The following is a 14,241-nucleotide window of genomic DNA, read 5'->3' on the forward strand; positions in this document are numbered from 1 at the left end:
ATACATGCACACACACACACACACACACACACATGTATATGCATCCTGCTTGTTCTGTCTCTCTGAAGAACTATGACTAAGCTGCATCAATCGGCATCCTTCCCCAGGATTTTTAAAATCTTCTTTCACCTCTGATGGTAAATCTTCAAGGATGTGGTAGAGCCCTGAGCAAACGCTCTAGGTAGGATCGTTCAGTTTGAAAACAATGAAACCCACATGGAGGGATGCAGAGGCCAGAGGTGGAGACTGAGATTCCTGGCAGACAGAGAGCATCGGAGCCCTGTTCCATGGGTTTCTGAGGTCAGCTGTAATCCCTTTCTTTCTGTAATTGGGTTGTGTGGGCAGCAAACCTTCTGGCTTAAGCTGGTTTGAAATGAGATTCTGTCACTTTCAAGCAAGTTTTTGTATTGGCAGGAAGTCAACATTGGTTCCGGTTCTGTTTTTTTTCTGCACGAGTCTCTTGAAACCTCTTGGTAGGAGGATCTTAAGTCTTTGCAGGTCATGAGGAGTGAGTGATGACTACACTTGTCCTGATATCCCATGCAGATAGACGATACAGGCACAAAGAAACATTGTTTTCATGCCTAAGCAAATCTCCGGATAAATTTATACTTCAACCTTACCTCCTTGTGATGCACTTTTCCATTTTCAATTTCTCTGCCTAACCAAGTCATGTTCATATTGTATGACCCCCCCACTACTGTCACAGCTGATTGGAGCAAGGCTCAACCTCTTACCCAGAGAGGTACGTACAAGCTGGCCAGTGGCCAATCACTTACGAGGTCTGGCTCAGAAAGATGGGCTGGGTGAGTCAGATTCCATTCTTAGGAATTTATATATAGACAATTTTGAACCTGAGACATAGGGCTAGATGGTAAATGAAACTTCATGATGTTGAGTTGGGGGCACAGCAATTCAAAATACGGTATGTAACACACAAGAAAGAAGAGCAGAGGAAGAAGATGCCAGTTGGTAGAGAGAGAAGCATTTAGCAGATGTGCAGGGAGAAGCAGGTGCCATGCAGTTGAGTGAGTTCCAGCCCTATTCTCATGAGGTGCAATGATGCCGAGCTTCCTGCCAAGTAAAATAAAGCTTTCTTTAACTGAGTTATTCTGAGATTACCCTCCGTCCCTTACAACCAAACAAGGCCACCTGGAACATGTTCACTGTGATTGGAAAGTGCTTATCACGGGAAGAGCCCCAGACTGCAACACTTTAACTGGAAACAGAACAGGAAATGCTTTTTAGATGGCAAAGCTTCTTAGTAAGAAACATCGACTTGCAAAATGTAAATTCCAATTCATCTGTTAACATTTACAGAGAACAAACAACACTCAGAGACCTTATTTCTTAATTAAATGAATTTATCCCTCTGTGAATACAGAACTGGTATTTTAGATAAATATAATATCTATGTATGTTATTATATAGTCCGTAAATTTCATTTTTGTGGGAGGAGGAAACTTGGGGAGGCAATGGGTATGAGTACAACCTTGATAGTGGTGATAGCTTCCAAGGTGTATACTTACCTAAAACCCATCAAATTTTATGCAGTAAATATGTATGGCTTTTTGTATGTCATAAAGTGGTTAAACAATCTCAGTTTTGCTATTGTACATTTTTAAAAGGAAAAAAAGAACAGAAATAACCCCATTTTATTTGTTTATTTGTTTAAGATCTCCTTTTTTAAAAAGTAAGCTGTACGCCCAACGTGGGGCTTGAACTAATGATTCTGTGATCAAGACTTGCATGCTCTACCGACTATCAAGTGCTCCAATATTCCCATTTTTAAATGACAATAAAATTTAGAGGACAACAGAGATTGATACCCAACTATAACCAGATCTTTTAAAAGAAGAAAAACCAATGTGGCAAAAAAAGCAAAAATTGTCCTAGTCTTAGAGGAAAGTGAAAAGAATGTTGAAACATACTGAGAAAGTCATGCAAACCCTATAACAGCTTGTGCTGTCATTTTTTCCTTAAATGAAGAATGCCAGTTACAATGTCAGCCCAGAGACACACTCTGGGACTAATCAGAAATCAGCATTAATCTGCACAGCTTGGGAATGGCCTTCTCAACAGTTGCTCAGTATGTGAATGTCCATTTGTGCAAGACGAATGAGTGCAGGGGCCATAATAAGGCCATGGCATTTGGTTATGATGATGGCCTCTGACGACCTGAGCAATCAATAAATTATAATTGAATTCAACTGACGGCAGGCAGCGTGTGACACAATTCATTCCTGCCATCTCATTCTAAATTCAAGCCTAGAACTGTGAATGCAGGAGCTGGAAAGCAGGAGTGAGGAATACCCTCCCCCCCTTCAGCTTCTCTTGTGGTTTCTAATCTGGAGGTCTTAAGGATCAGAGGTTTACAAAATGGCCACTAGATACTAATCTTCCCAGTAGACAGGTTTTCCTAGATTTTAGTAAGGGTCAAGATTGGTAGTCAGCAAAAATTGTCCATGCATTCATTGACTTCTTCTATAAACATTTTCTTGTTACTGAACTGTGAATGGGGAGTTGCTACGCAGAGACTCATAGTCTCACGAAGGAGCGATCACATACAGATAATCTAGGACAACGGGCAGTAGCATTAGAAGTATGCTCACAGGGAATTTTCTACGTCAGTTCCTAAGAGGGAATTTTCTACGTCAATTCCTAAGAGGGATTGTCAAAAACAACCTAAATGGGTCAAGGAAGGCTTCCCAAATTTGACAGGTAGTACCTAAGCCAAGTCTTAAGAGTGAGCCGGCATTAGCCAGGCAAAGGGGGTGTGAGACATTCCAGGTTCAGGTACTAAATGAGTCAAGTGACAGAGGTAAGAGGTGGCATGTGCACACAAGACAAAGTCATACCACCTTTCAAAAGGCACGAAGAGTGCTGGCTTGAAGTTAACGTCCGGGGTCAATTACCATTTTAAAAACTGAGCACCTAATATGTACTTGTGAATTGCTAGGGTTTCAAAATCGGATGAGGCGTGAAGCTCACCCTCCATGATTCAGCAAGCTTATAAGTATAATTCTGTAGCAAAATAAATTAACATAAAATATAAAAGGCACCATCACAGAGATATGAAGAAGGGTCTGTGGAAGCCCCAAAGAAGAGGTGAAAACTAAGATTGGTACCGGTTGTTTAAGGAGAATTTGAACTGGGTCTTGGCAAGTGAAGAATTTCTCAGAAGAAGTCCTGAATTCCAGGCACAGTGAACCTGAAAGACTCATTTTCTTGAAGGAGATAAAAAAGTGTGGAGCAGTGGATTCTTCAGGGGAGGCTTAGGGATCTTAGTAGAACCACAAACTGACCCTTCAAAGACAACAAGGGAATTTGTATTGAAGTTATGTTTCCATAACACTACTTGTATGTGGATTTTATTTTGTGTGGCTTTCATAAAGGTGCAAATGGAGATTATGGGGGCAGTAAAATCTGCTCTATTCCCTCTCCATGACTTGGCTCACCACAGAACTAGAGTACTCTAGAGTTCTGGAAGCATCCTCCCCCAAGATAGATAATTAGGGTACATGCCACTAAGGATCCTGGTCCCACATCCCCTCATCTGGTTTCACCACTGTTCCTGCTTCACCTTCCACGAAAAAGGTCTTGATAATAAATCCCTACTTAGATAGTAAGGTAAGAGCAGTAAGAACTAAATCCTAAATCCAACAATTTTCTTTTTCATAGGACCCCAGGAAGTCAAGATGTTGTCATCACTCATGGAATGCCAGTGCAGGGCATGCTGGGACATCTAAGGGTTTGTCTGGGCAACTTGCAACAAAGAGAGGAAATACGTGTATTTGTGGGCCAGCCAGGAAACCTGATAGGACTGGGACTTGTCCAGTGTCTGAAAATTTTGATGAGCTCAAATATGACCCAGGAAATTCCTATTTGTGAGAAGAATCCTGTGCAGTGGGTGATATAAGGCACAGAAAAGAGGCAGATAGCCAGATTGTGGTTCCAGGTATTCCTCCTACTTACAAGGCAGCAGTTTGTGAAAGAGGTGATGGGCTGCGGCAACTAGTCCTCAAGGAGAGGAAGGGGTTATGGAGAGCCACAGCAACATGGGGACCTTGTATGCTTCTTCCTAAATTGTGGGACACGGTGCTAGTCTAAGTAGAGATCAAGAGTGCTTGTTAGAGAGGGGCGCCTGGGTGGCACAGTCGGTTGAGCGTCCGACTTCAGCCAGGTCACGATCTCGCGGTCCGTGAGTTTGAGCCCCGCGTCAGGCTCTGGGCTGATGGCTCAGAGCCTGGAGCCTGTTTCCGATTCTGTGTCTCCCTCTCTCTCTGCCCCTCCCCCGTTCATGCTCTGTCTTTCTCTGTCCCCAAAATAAATAAACGTTGAAAAAAAAATTAAAAAAAAAAAAAAAGTGTGCTTGTTAGAGAAACTGAGGCACAAGCCACATCCTGAGACATAGACTGGCATAGGGCAAGGAGAGAAGAGAAATTGGGATGATACATATTAGTGGCTTCAGGTATGCCCAGAGCCTGCCCATGCAAAACAGATCTCAGAGTTGACAGACTTCATGAACTTGTGGGCTGGAAGCGCTAACAGGATTTCTGTTCTGATTAGGACTATCTTTAGGGATAAGTGGGCCTGAGTCTGGGCATGCCCTGCTGGGAGTGGGCCTATCCTGGAAGGGCTAGAGTCAGAGTAAAGGAGCAATGGTCTCAGACTACTAGCGAGGTACAACTATACAAGAACAGCAGCAAGCAGGCCTGTCTCGGGAACAACCACTGCCTGGTAAACGGACCCTCTGAGGCACCAGGCAGGAATGTCTGGGGACACGGCACAGGAACACACAAGAAGGAAAAGTGCTAGCGTTGAACTACCATACCCCACACAGATTCCTTAATTCTTCCTTCTTAGTGATTCAGAGTGGATTTCCCAGCCTATAGATTAGTCACAGCCATTGTTTCTTCCTCTTTTGCTGCTTTTTGCTCAGCCTCTGGGTACCATTGCTTATCCAAATCACAAACGAAGGGAAAGAAGAGGTGAAATACTCTGAAATAGTTTGCATTTGCTATAAAGGTTGGAACAAAGAAGGGATGCTAACCCATATCTGAAATGGCTTTTTTCCGGCACTGAGCACACAAGCAGAATCACCCCACGAATGGCCCAAGGGTTCATGACTTATGAACGGTCATCGGCACTAGCATATCGGGCCAATCAGTGGGGACACGTGTGAGCAACTGGTGGGACTGAAATGCGCTGAAGTGTTTGGTGTTGCCTGTGTTTGTGCAGCACATCACCCCAAAACTCAGTGGCTTCAAACAACAGTAACTATTTATTATCTTCCGGTTTCTATCTGTCAGGAACTCAGGAGCAGCTTGGCTTGGGAATTCTGGCTCAGGGTCCCTTTTAAAGTTGCAGTCAGAGGTCAGCTAGGACCGCAGTCACCTGAAGCCTTGATGATGGCTGGACGATCTACTTCCTCCAGGGTGGTCTACCTTCATGGCTGACAAGTTGGTGCTGGCTGTTAGCAAGAAACCTTACTTCCTTCCCTCATGGCCCTCTCCACAGAGTTCTTACAATATGGCGACTGACCTCTCCCAGAATGAGCAATCCAAAAGACCGAGGTGGAAGACACAATGTCTTTTACAACTAGACTTGTCAGTCACATGCCATTACATCTATAGTAGTCTACTGGCCATACAGGCCAGCCTTGTGTAGCGTGGGAGGGGACTACACAAGGGCATGAATCATCTCCCCAAGGAGATGAGGATCATTGGAAGCTGGCTACCACAATTTCTGAGTGTCCCATAACCTGTTACCTCCTGACCATACCTCTGACGTTGCACGTTCCCTTCGCCTAGAATTTTCTGCTGCTCTTTCTTCATGTTCAAGGGCCAGCACTGTTTCCTTTCTCTAAAAAAGCATTGCCGACACTCGCAGACAGCCCTTCACACATACATCTATTTTAGAGCTTGTGTGTCTGTGGACCTGTTTGTCGGCTGATGGCAGATTAAGTACACTTGGGACTGGCATAGACCTGGCACTCAGTAATGCTGGATGAATGGATGAAGGAATGACATCACATCACATCAAAGGGCATCTGTGGTCTATAATTCTCAGTTGCCTCCTGACACCTCAGGATAGCCCTTGGTTGTCATTACAAACCAAATTCTCCCACATGAATAGTTGAGGGGAGTAGGAAGCACATGGCATGACTTGGCTCCTTGCAGACTTTGCTACTTACAAGTTTCTTAATTATAACATTCCAAGAGAGGCATGTGATCATAAAATTCAAAAGCTACCCAAATATTAGCTATTCTTAGATATGTCCTTGTCTCACCAAATGTTGTCAAGTAAGCCAGATAAGTAAGAGAAATTGTAAAGCAAGAGAACATCAACGAAATAAAGGAGTGGGGGTGGGGGCATGGCCACGAGACAAAAGCACTCAAATGAAGTAGGGGTACCAAAGGTGGGGTACCAAAATTACCAAATTTGAAACAAATTATTTTCAACTTGGTTATTGTTCTTCAAACTATGCTTTATTCAATTAATTCATCAGGGGATCATAATGAATCTGCAACTTAAGAATTGCTTTTTAGATTTTTTTTTTCCCCCTCACAGTGTATGGTAATTTGGGTAGAACCTTGACAACAGTTTCCTGTTTAAACTCTCTAAGTGAAAAGGCCTTACTCAGCAAACAGTTGACAAAAATAAGTTTCAAGGTAATGAGACATGCTTGGGGGAAAACAAAGCAGAGAATTGACTTCTGCTGGGCCCAGCACCTGAGGACAAAGCAGCACTCAGTGATACTCGAACCAGAGTGCTCCACCTAGGTGCCATCGAACCCTGTGCTGAGATTCCTGCTCTTGGGGGACTCTGGCTTTCCTAACCTGACAATGCCTGTGGAGTCATGACACAGAAAATCCCTTTAATGCAGGAGCGGCCACACTGAACTCCTTGGGCAAACTTCTTAGTGTCGTGGAGCCTCAATTTCCCTATCTGTAAAATGTAGATAATGCTATCTACTCCATAGGGTTGGCTACAGTAAACACTATCGATTTATTAACTATACCTAAAAAGGCAGCTCATTCAGTCGAGCATCCGATTTCGGCTCAGATCATGATCTCACGGTTTGTGAATTTGAGCCCCATGTCAGGCTCTGCGCTGACAGCGTGGAGCCTGCTTGGGATTCTCTTTCTCTCCTTCTCTCTCTGCCCCTCACTCTGCTCATGTTCTCTCTCTAAACAAACAAACATTTATAAATAAACAAACTTAAAAAGACATACCCTTAACACTCCATGCCTTCCCTTTCTCTTCCTAGCTCACCATTCCCTCTCTCCTAACTCTGCTCTCCTACCTCGACTTCCTTACACTTGGATAGCATTTTCTAGTAATTATTTCCTTTAGGGAGCTTTTCCTGGTTCCCCCCCTTTTCATGAACAAGTTTGCTGTGCTACGATAAGATTCTTAGCACTGGGTGCTATATATGAACATTCATGGTATAGGACTGTAGTTGCCCGTTCACTTAGCTGTATTTACCCATTAAAATATAGAGTCCAGAGGGCACAAATTACACCAAACTTGCCCATCATTGTATTTCCAACAGTGAACCTAGAACATGATGTATTTTAGGAACCCAATGAATGTGAAAAGAGGAAAAAACAAACGCAAGAAGGAAGGGGGGGGGAGGAATGGGGGAAGGAAGGAAGGAACACAAAGAGTTGATTCCAAGCCCTGTTTTCTAGAGACAGCAGTCCTTGGGAACTGTACCTCACACCAACATACCTGCGCTACCCAGATATTGTAGAAACAAAGGTATTAAGCCAAAGGAGAAAGCAACAGAAATCGTCAGCTGGAGATTTATCATGCCCTTAGGATGTACAGTCCTAACTAACAGAAGTAAACACCTCATGGAAGGAAAGAAAGAGTCATCATCACCAGAGTGAAAATCACATACCTACACAGTCCCAGCATGACTCTTGGATCTCTTGTACGGCTTCCTCTTCAGGTTTGTAGAGGGGACCTTGGAGTGTCTGGAAGCAGAATCAAAACAGACAATAAAAATCAATTGCTAATCTGGAAAATGTTATTAGTCTTCCATATGTAGTAGGAATGACAGCTCATAAACTCAGGTGTCCAAAAAAAAAAAAAAAAAAATACTGCATCTCCTTATTTTATAGAAGCCAGCCCAATTTTATTCTAGCACTTCCCTCATACCAGGCCTCTTGGTACTCTTGACCTGAGTAACAAGGTCTTGGTGCTAGGCACATTTGAGTTACACTGGAGACACCAATTATCCCTGTCTGCTTAGACCATTTCTTCCTTTTGTTTATTTAAAAATTAAAAAAAAATTTATGTTTATGTATTTATTTTGAGAGTGGGAGGGAGGCAGAACACAAGTCAGGGAGGGGCAGAGAGAGAGAGAGAGAGAAAGAGAGAATCCCAAGCAGGCTCCACACTGTCAGCTCTGAGCCCCAAGCAGGCTCAATCTCACAACCACGAGATCATGACTTGAGCCAAAACAAACAGTCAGACACTCAACTGACTGAGCCATCCAGGCGCCCCTGCTTGGACCCTTTCATAGCACCACTTGTGGCTTTATCTGCCAGGACACTGCACATAGTGTTCCTTTCTGGGGTCTTGGCCCCTTGTCAGGATATTTTGGGAAGCCAGGCTGATCGCCACTGTTCCAGGATGCCTGTACTCCACCTTTCTCTTCTCACAGCCAGGTCTTTGTGGACTGTGGGAGGGCACGCGTGAGCCCCTCTCTGCCTTCTACTTCTGCAGATCACTCTGCCTTTGCCACTAAATACCCTTGACCTCTTTATTTTTCCACAAAGCCCTAGACTCTTCATAAGTGCTTGTGAAGTAAAAGCCAGTGGGGCGCCTGGGTGGCTCAGTTGGTTAAGCATCCGACTCTCTCTCTCTCTCTCTCTCTGCCCCTCCATGAATCACCCTGTCTCTGTCTCTCTCAAAATAAATAAATGAACTTAAAAAAAGAAAGAAAAAGCCAGGTACTCTGGCCAGTGACTCCTGCTTTCTGCTCTGCCAGGTCCCTTAACTGTGCCAATGGAGGACAGAGCAAACGGCTTGCACTAAGAAAAAGGGCAATCACACAGTGAAGACAAAACCAATAAAACAAATGAATGCATGGAAATATTGTCCGTTCATGCAAAGTCCCCAAAGCATGAGGTTAATGTGGGTCTTGACACCCTGTGGAGATAGAGCACGGGGAGAATCATGATTTCCAAAGACACCGCACATCATCTTCATCAGCTGCCTTTAGCCCACCTTTATATTCTAGGGCTAGACCCAACGAGGGGGCCAAGTAGGGTACCCACAACGGCTAAATTAACTCAGTGCCTCACATGCCTTTTTCCAGCAGGCAGCTGCCTTTCGGGAGCACCTTGCTGGGAAAATCTACTTCTTTATGCCAGCTGACCCCATGTGTTTAGGAGGGAGCAAAACTTTCAGCAGCATTGCATAGAAGATGCCGAGTGTTACCAACTTGAGAAATATAGTTATCGATCTCTGTCCTTTACCCAGAGCTGACTGAGGGATGTGTTTTCTTTTCACATCAATGTGCTAGACTGCTCTTGGTGTGAAAAGACAGCAGATGCTGATTCTATTGCCATCTGAGTGTGTGAATAGGCCTGCGGAGCCCAGGAGTGCTTTCTGGAAGGGGTAAGTGTGTGAACACGTGTGTACGTGCACCCCCCCACACACCCACACACATACAGACACAACCACTCACAGAATCACGCACACACTGTCACACACACATATATGCACACACGGTCACACACAGGCACAGACATAGACACCAGCACATGCAGTTTCACAGGGTTGGTGCAGGTCGAGGCCAGGATCAACCTTACCAAGTCTTGTTAAAATACTTAAAAGTGTATTTTTCTGGCTTCCCTCTCTATAAAATGGTTCCTACTTTTCAGGACCGTTTTCTTGTTTGCCTTATGTTGTTGGCTTTCTGAAGAAGGTAGCCCCAATAAAAAGCAATCTATTGCATCTTCATTATGGTTGATCACATCCATATGCTTCATTGTATGGTTTCTTAGTACATGCTTGCGTCTTTTATCCCCAGCATCAGCCCAGACCTGGCCACAGTAGGTGCCTGAAACCAGAGGTGCTTTATCAACGTCGTGATTTGCATTTAGAACTTCTGTCTTGGAGACCTCTAGTATTAGCCTAGAATTACGTCTGGTCTCATGTAGTAAAACTTTGTTTGGTTAATGTCTGCTAGGAGCTGGATCCTTTGCCTCAATGTCTTCTCCTCACCAGGAAGTCATGAAATTGAAAATGTTTTCTTTAGGGAAGCTAAAAGACTTGCCCTGATCACCTGGCCAGCCAGCAACAGAGCTGGGATTCAAACACGCATCTTCCTGACTCAGAGACTAGGTATTGCACCGGGTCTCCCCACGTGACCCCATGTGTTCATGGACTTGAGAGCTGGAAAGTACCTAAAGGACATCCAACCTCTTCAACTTTTAGATAAGGAAGCCAAGGGCCAAAAACATTAATTGATTTACTCACTGGAGTCCCACGGAGCATTACTGGGGAAGCCTGGGTCATGCTCTCGTACTTATAACAAATAGTTCTCTCTCTCCTGTAGGGGGCAAGGAGCTCCACCAGACACCACGGTGCATACAACATGTGGAAGGGGGGTTCTGCTCTTGGGCAGTCATTAAAGAGTTAACAGAAAAAGAAAGAATCAACAGCAATAAAGCACTGTCCCTGAATAAAGTGCCCTGCCAGGAATGGGAGGGAGGAGGGAGATGGCACAGAACGGCTTCTCATCGTAAGTTCATTTCAAGCTCAGTCTGATAAGCAGAAGAAATGAGCTGGTCACCAAGGACTTTGTCTCGGTCACATTCAGGAATCTGCTCCCTCTTGTCAAGGCACAGGCTCAGTGGGCTCTCCTTTGCCATCAAGTCGCCGTTGGAAGAGCCCTGTTGTCCAGGGTTTACAGTCGGGTAAGAAATTCTTAAAGCCTGCCCGAAACTGGCTGAAACATCCACTGATGAAGGGAGAAGTTTGTTAGGAGTCCATGCCAGGCAGCGACTGTCGAAACGCTTCCTTGAAAGGAGGTGGTTCCATTTGGTCACATTTAATTCTGGAAATAGCTCAAGGAAGAGGTTTACACAACAGGAATTTTCCTGTGGATTAAGTTGAATTGTTATAAATAGCAGCGTACCTGACATCTTGATTTAAAGCACAAATAAATTTCTGGCAAACATTCGTCTTGATCACGTGATTCACCATTTACTCACCAACGTGGGGCCTATTTCTATGGGTGGCCATATTCCAGACAGGAGGAGTCAGGTTACCATCCTACCTGAAATAAGACTTCTCCTCACCCTCTAACTAAATGTCCAGACCCCTTGGAAAGGACCCAGATCCGTGTTTGAATTTCCACCACCCCCTAGAGCCCTCCCCAGCATCTCTCCTACCTCTCTGCACTCCTACGCTGACAGGTGTTCTGCACAAAAATATCAAAATAGAGCCAGGAAGGAGGCGTTGGTCATAGCTTTAAAAATACTGCTTTGTTTATTTCAATAAATAATGTGCGGTGTATACCTGATCAGCTTTTTCTATTTTTAAGATAACTTCTGTAACTTTAGAGCAATTCTTCATGTTGCTGAAGAGAAGAGAAATCTGAAAGAATTTTAGATATTGATTTTTACAGACAAAGGAAAAATCCTGAATTGTTCTGTTCAGCACTTGGTGTTACCAAGTGCATGCTACCCAATGATCCTGCTCTACACCGAACACCACACAAGAATACCTGAGCCAGAGACGGGCTAGATGTCACCAGCCCCATTCTCCTTTTTTTCCGGGCATGTAAAAGAAGCATATTTCCCAGTCTCTTTTGCAGTTAAAATATGCCCACGTGACTGGGTCTCAACAGCGGAACGCCGGAGGAAGCAACGTATGTGACTTGCAGATGAGGTCATGAGGCCCCTTCGCGTGGTCCTCTTTTCTCCTTCTTTTTCTTTTACTGCAACTCTGGATAGGCTGAAGGAGCCTGAATCCCCACGTTACCATAAATAACTTCACAAGCCTCCAAAGTGAGTGCCATGCATAAGAGAAGGCTTTACTATGTCATGCGACTTAAGAGTTTCTGTTACTGCAGCAGAGCCTAGTGTGCTAATTAGTACTTTGTCTTCTCTTGCCCCACCACACGTGACACAGCAATGCTGGACTGTGGCTGCCACCGGGGATGGGATGGGTGTGGCCAGATCCCCTCCCTCAGGACTCACTTCCCTAGCTTTCAGGAACGGTACATATTCACTTGGAATGATTCTTTCTGTCTTGAAAGATCTGGAAAGGATGAGAGGTATTTTATCTTGTTCACTATATTGCCGTTACTTTCACTTATCTCGGGTCCACTTAGCAGAACTCAAAGTCTCAGTTTCTGGAGGGCAACCTTTCTTCCTACTATTGAAGAAAAGCTATGGGTGCCTGAGTAGCTCAGTCAGTTAAACATTTGACTCTTGATTGCGGCTCAGGTCATGATCTCCTGGTCAAGAGATGGAGCCCCACATCGGGTTCCACGCTTTAGCGTGGAAACTGCTTGGGATTCTCTCTCTCTTCCTCTTTTTCTGCATGCTCTCCTCTCTCTAAATAAGTAAATAAATGAGCATTTAAAAAAAAATAAAAGCTAAATGCACTGAAGTTATGCTATGGAGAAAGGGAGAGACGGAGTGCCCTTGAAAGATTCCCAGTGCGTGGAAGAGAATGGAAACAGTGATTTTCCCCAAAACTGGAGGCTGGGATTCCATCCCTGGCAGCAGATGGGGAGACGGCTGCCACGGTAGCTGAGGGGGACTAATGTCCAGCACGTGTTCTCTTGGAGTTGAGGAGAATGCACGGCAATAGAGTTGATATTTTATGTCCTCTTAGTCTAGAATTTTAGAAGTTGCCAAGTGAGATTTCATTTATTTTTAAGGCAATAGTGTAATATTTCTTATATAAGAGAGCTTGTGGTTGAGGATTTACCCTTAATACATTCATACGTAAATCAAACTAGAGTGAACTTCTCTGAGGGTGAGAATATTTCTTTAACTGTGTGACTCTCTCTCTTTGTATCCTAGCTAGAGGTTTCTGAAATGAGCAACGCTTTCTCAAAGGCTTGACAGCCCTCCTCCACTCCTTTTGTTCTCCTAGAAAAAAAAAACATTGTTGAATATAAAATGCCGTTCCCCGCATCTGGCATATTGTACTGACCTTGGGAACACACATCTGAATATCTTACTTGGAGGTTTATTTACAGCCTGCCTTATAATTCAAGATAGATAATTCTTTACCCCCTTGCAGCTTGATGAGATGTATGAGATTTAGGCGTTTGGGTGGGTAACAATTGGTTTTGGATGAAGGAGACAAATAGATGTGCAGCACGTTCACAAGAGCCACCTGTCTTGGGAGCCCCCATGTCATCCGGTACTATCACCAGCTGGTGATATGGTGCCTACACACGTCATCAACACTTGAGAAAATGACAGCCCTAGCCGCTTATGGGACATGAGTACCTAGGATGGAGAATGAGTTAGCCCGAGTTGCGGATAATTCTGCATGATGGAAAGCCTAGCGTATTGCAATGTGGGGAGTTTGCCCCTTTAAGCTCTACAGAGCAGCCCATAAATTCACCCCTGTGATGCCATGATAACCAAAGGTGTCATGAGGTGAATAAAATGGGACCTCCCAAGGTTCTGTGAGGAAGACGAGCTTTGGCCTTCCCCATGTGGACTTCTCTGGCTCTGTTCCTTCTCCATCTTTCTCGGCCTGCTCTGCAAGATATTGAGCTCTGACGGCTACCTCATAGGCCTCCATGTCCTCTGGCTTCTGATTGGGAAGAGACTTCTCACAGGAGGAGACACCAGCAGGGAATTGGGAGGAGACAGGGCTGGGCGGTTTATGCTCTCTGCTCCTTCCCGGGTCACAGGTTGGCAGTGAGTACATTCCTCCACAGAAGGTGACAGCTCCTGTTGGTGACCCCTCCCTTCACCGTCACAACTCCTTCTGGGTTTTGACGACCTTTCCATTCCCTTGCCTAGTTACTTCTAAGAATAGTCATGGCTCCCAAATGTTAATGGGGCTTCCCTAACCCCACTCACAATTGTATACAGGGTCTCTTCATTAAACTCTCAATTTACCCCCATTTTAGTGTACCAACACAATATGATATATTATCCTTAGACCCCCCCACAGGACTGTGTGCCTGCAAAGGTAGGTGGCGATGAAAAGGGAGATCTAGTAACTATAACAACCTTCCTT

The 14,241-nt window shown here is 44.5% G+C and overlaps 1 long non-coding RNA gene across 10 annotated transcripts in view; it reads right to left on the bottom strand.

Moving 5' to 3' along the window:
- The window catches only part of LOC121028502 (uncharacterized), an 82,054-nt gene that overhangs the window by 34,717 nt on the left and 33,096 nt on the right, over positions 1 to 14,241 (bottom strand). For all 10 annotated transcript variants that reach the window (XR_005789261.1, XR_005789260.1, XR_005789267.1 and 7 more), the window contains one exon: positions 7,910 to 7,975. This is a non-coding gene — a long non-coding RNA (uncharacterized LOC121028502). The remainder of the gene's footprint in view (positions 1 to 7,909; positions 7,976 to 14,241) is intronic.

The sequence above is a fragment of the Herpailurus yagouaroundi genome, unplaced genomic scaffold, assembly GCF_014898765.1.
Source record: "Herpailurus yagouaroundi ecotype Mexico unplaced genomic scaffold, PumYag 100, whole genome shotgun sequence".
Lineage (NCBI taxonomy): Eukaryota > Metazoa > Chordata > Mammalia > Carnivora > Felidae > Herpailurus > Herpailurus yagouaroundi.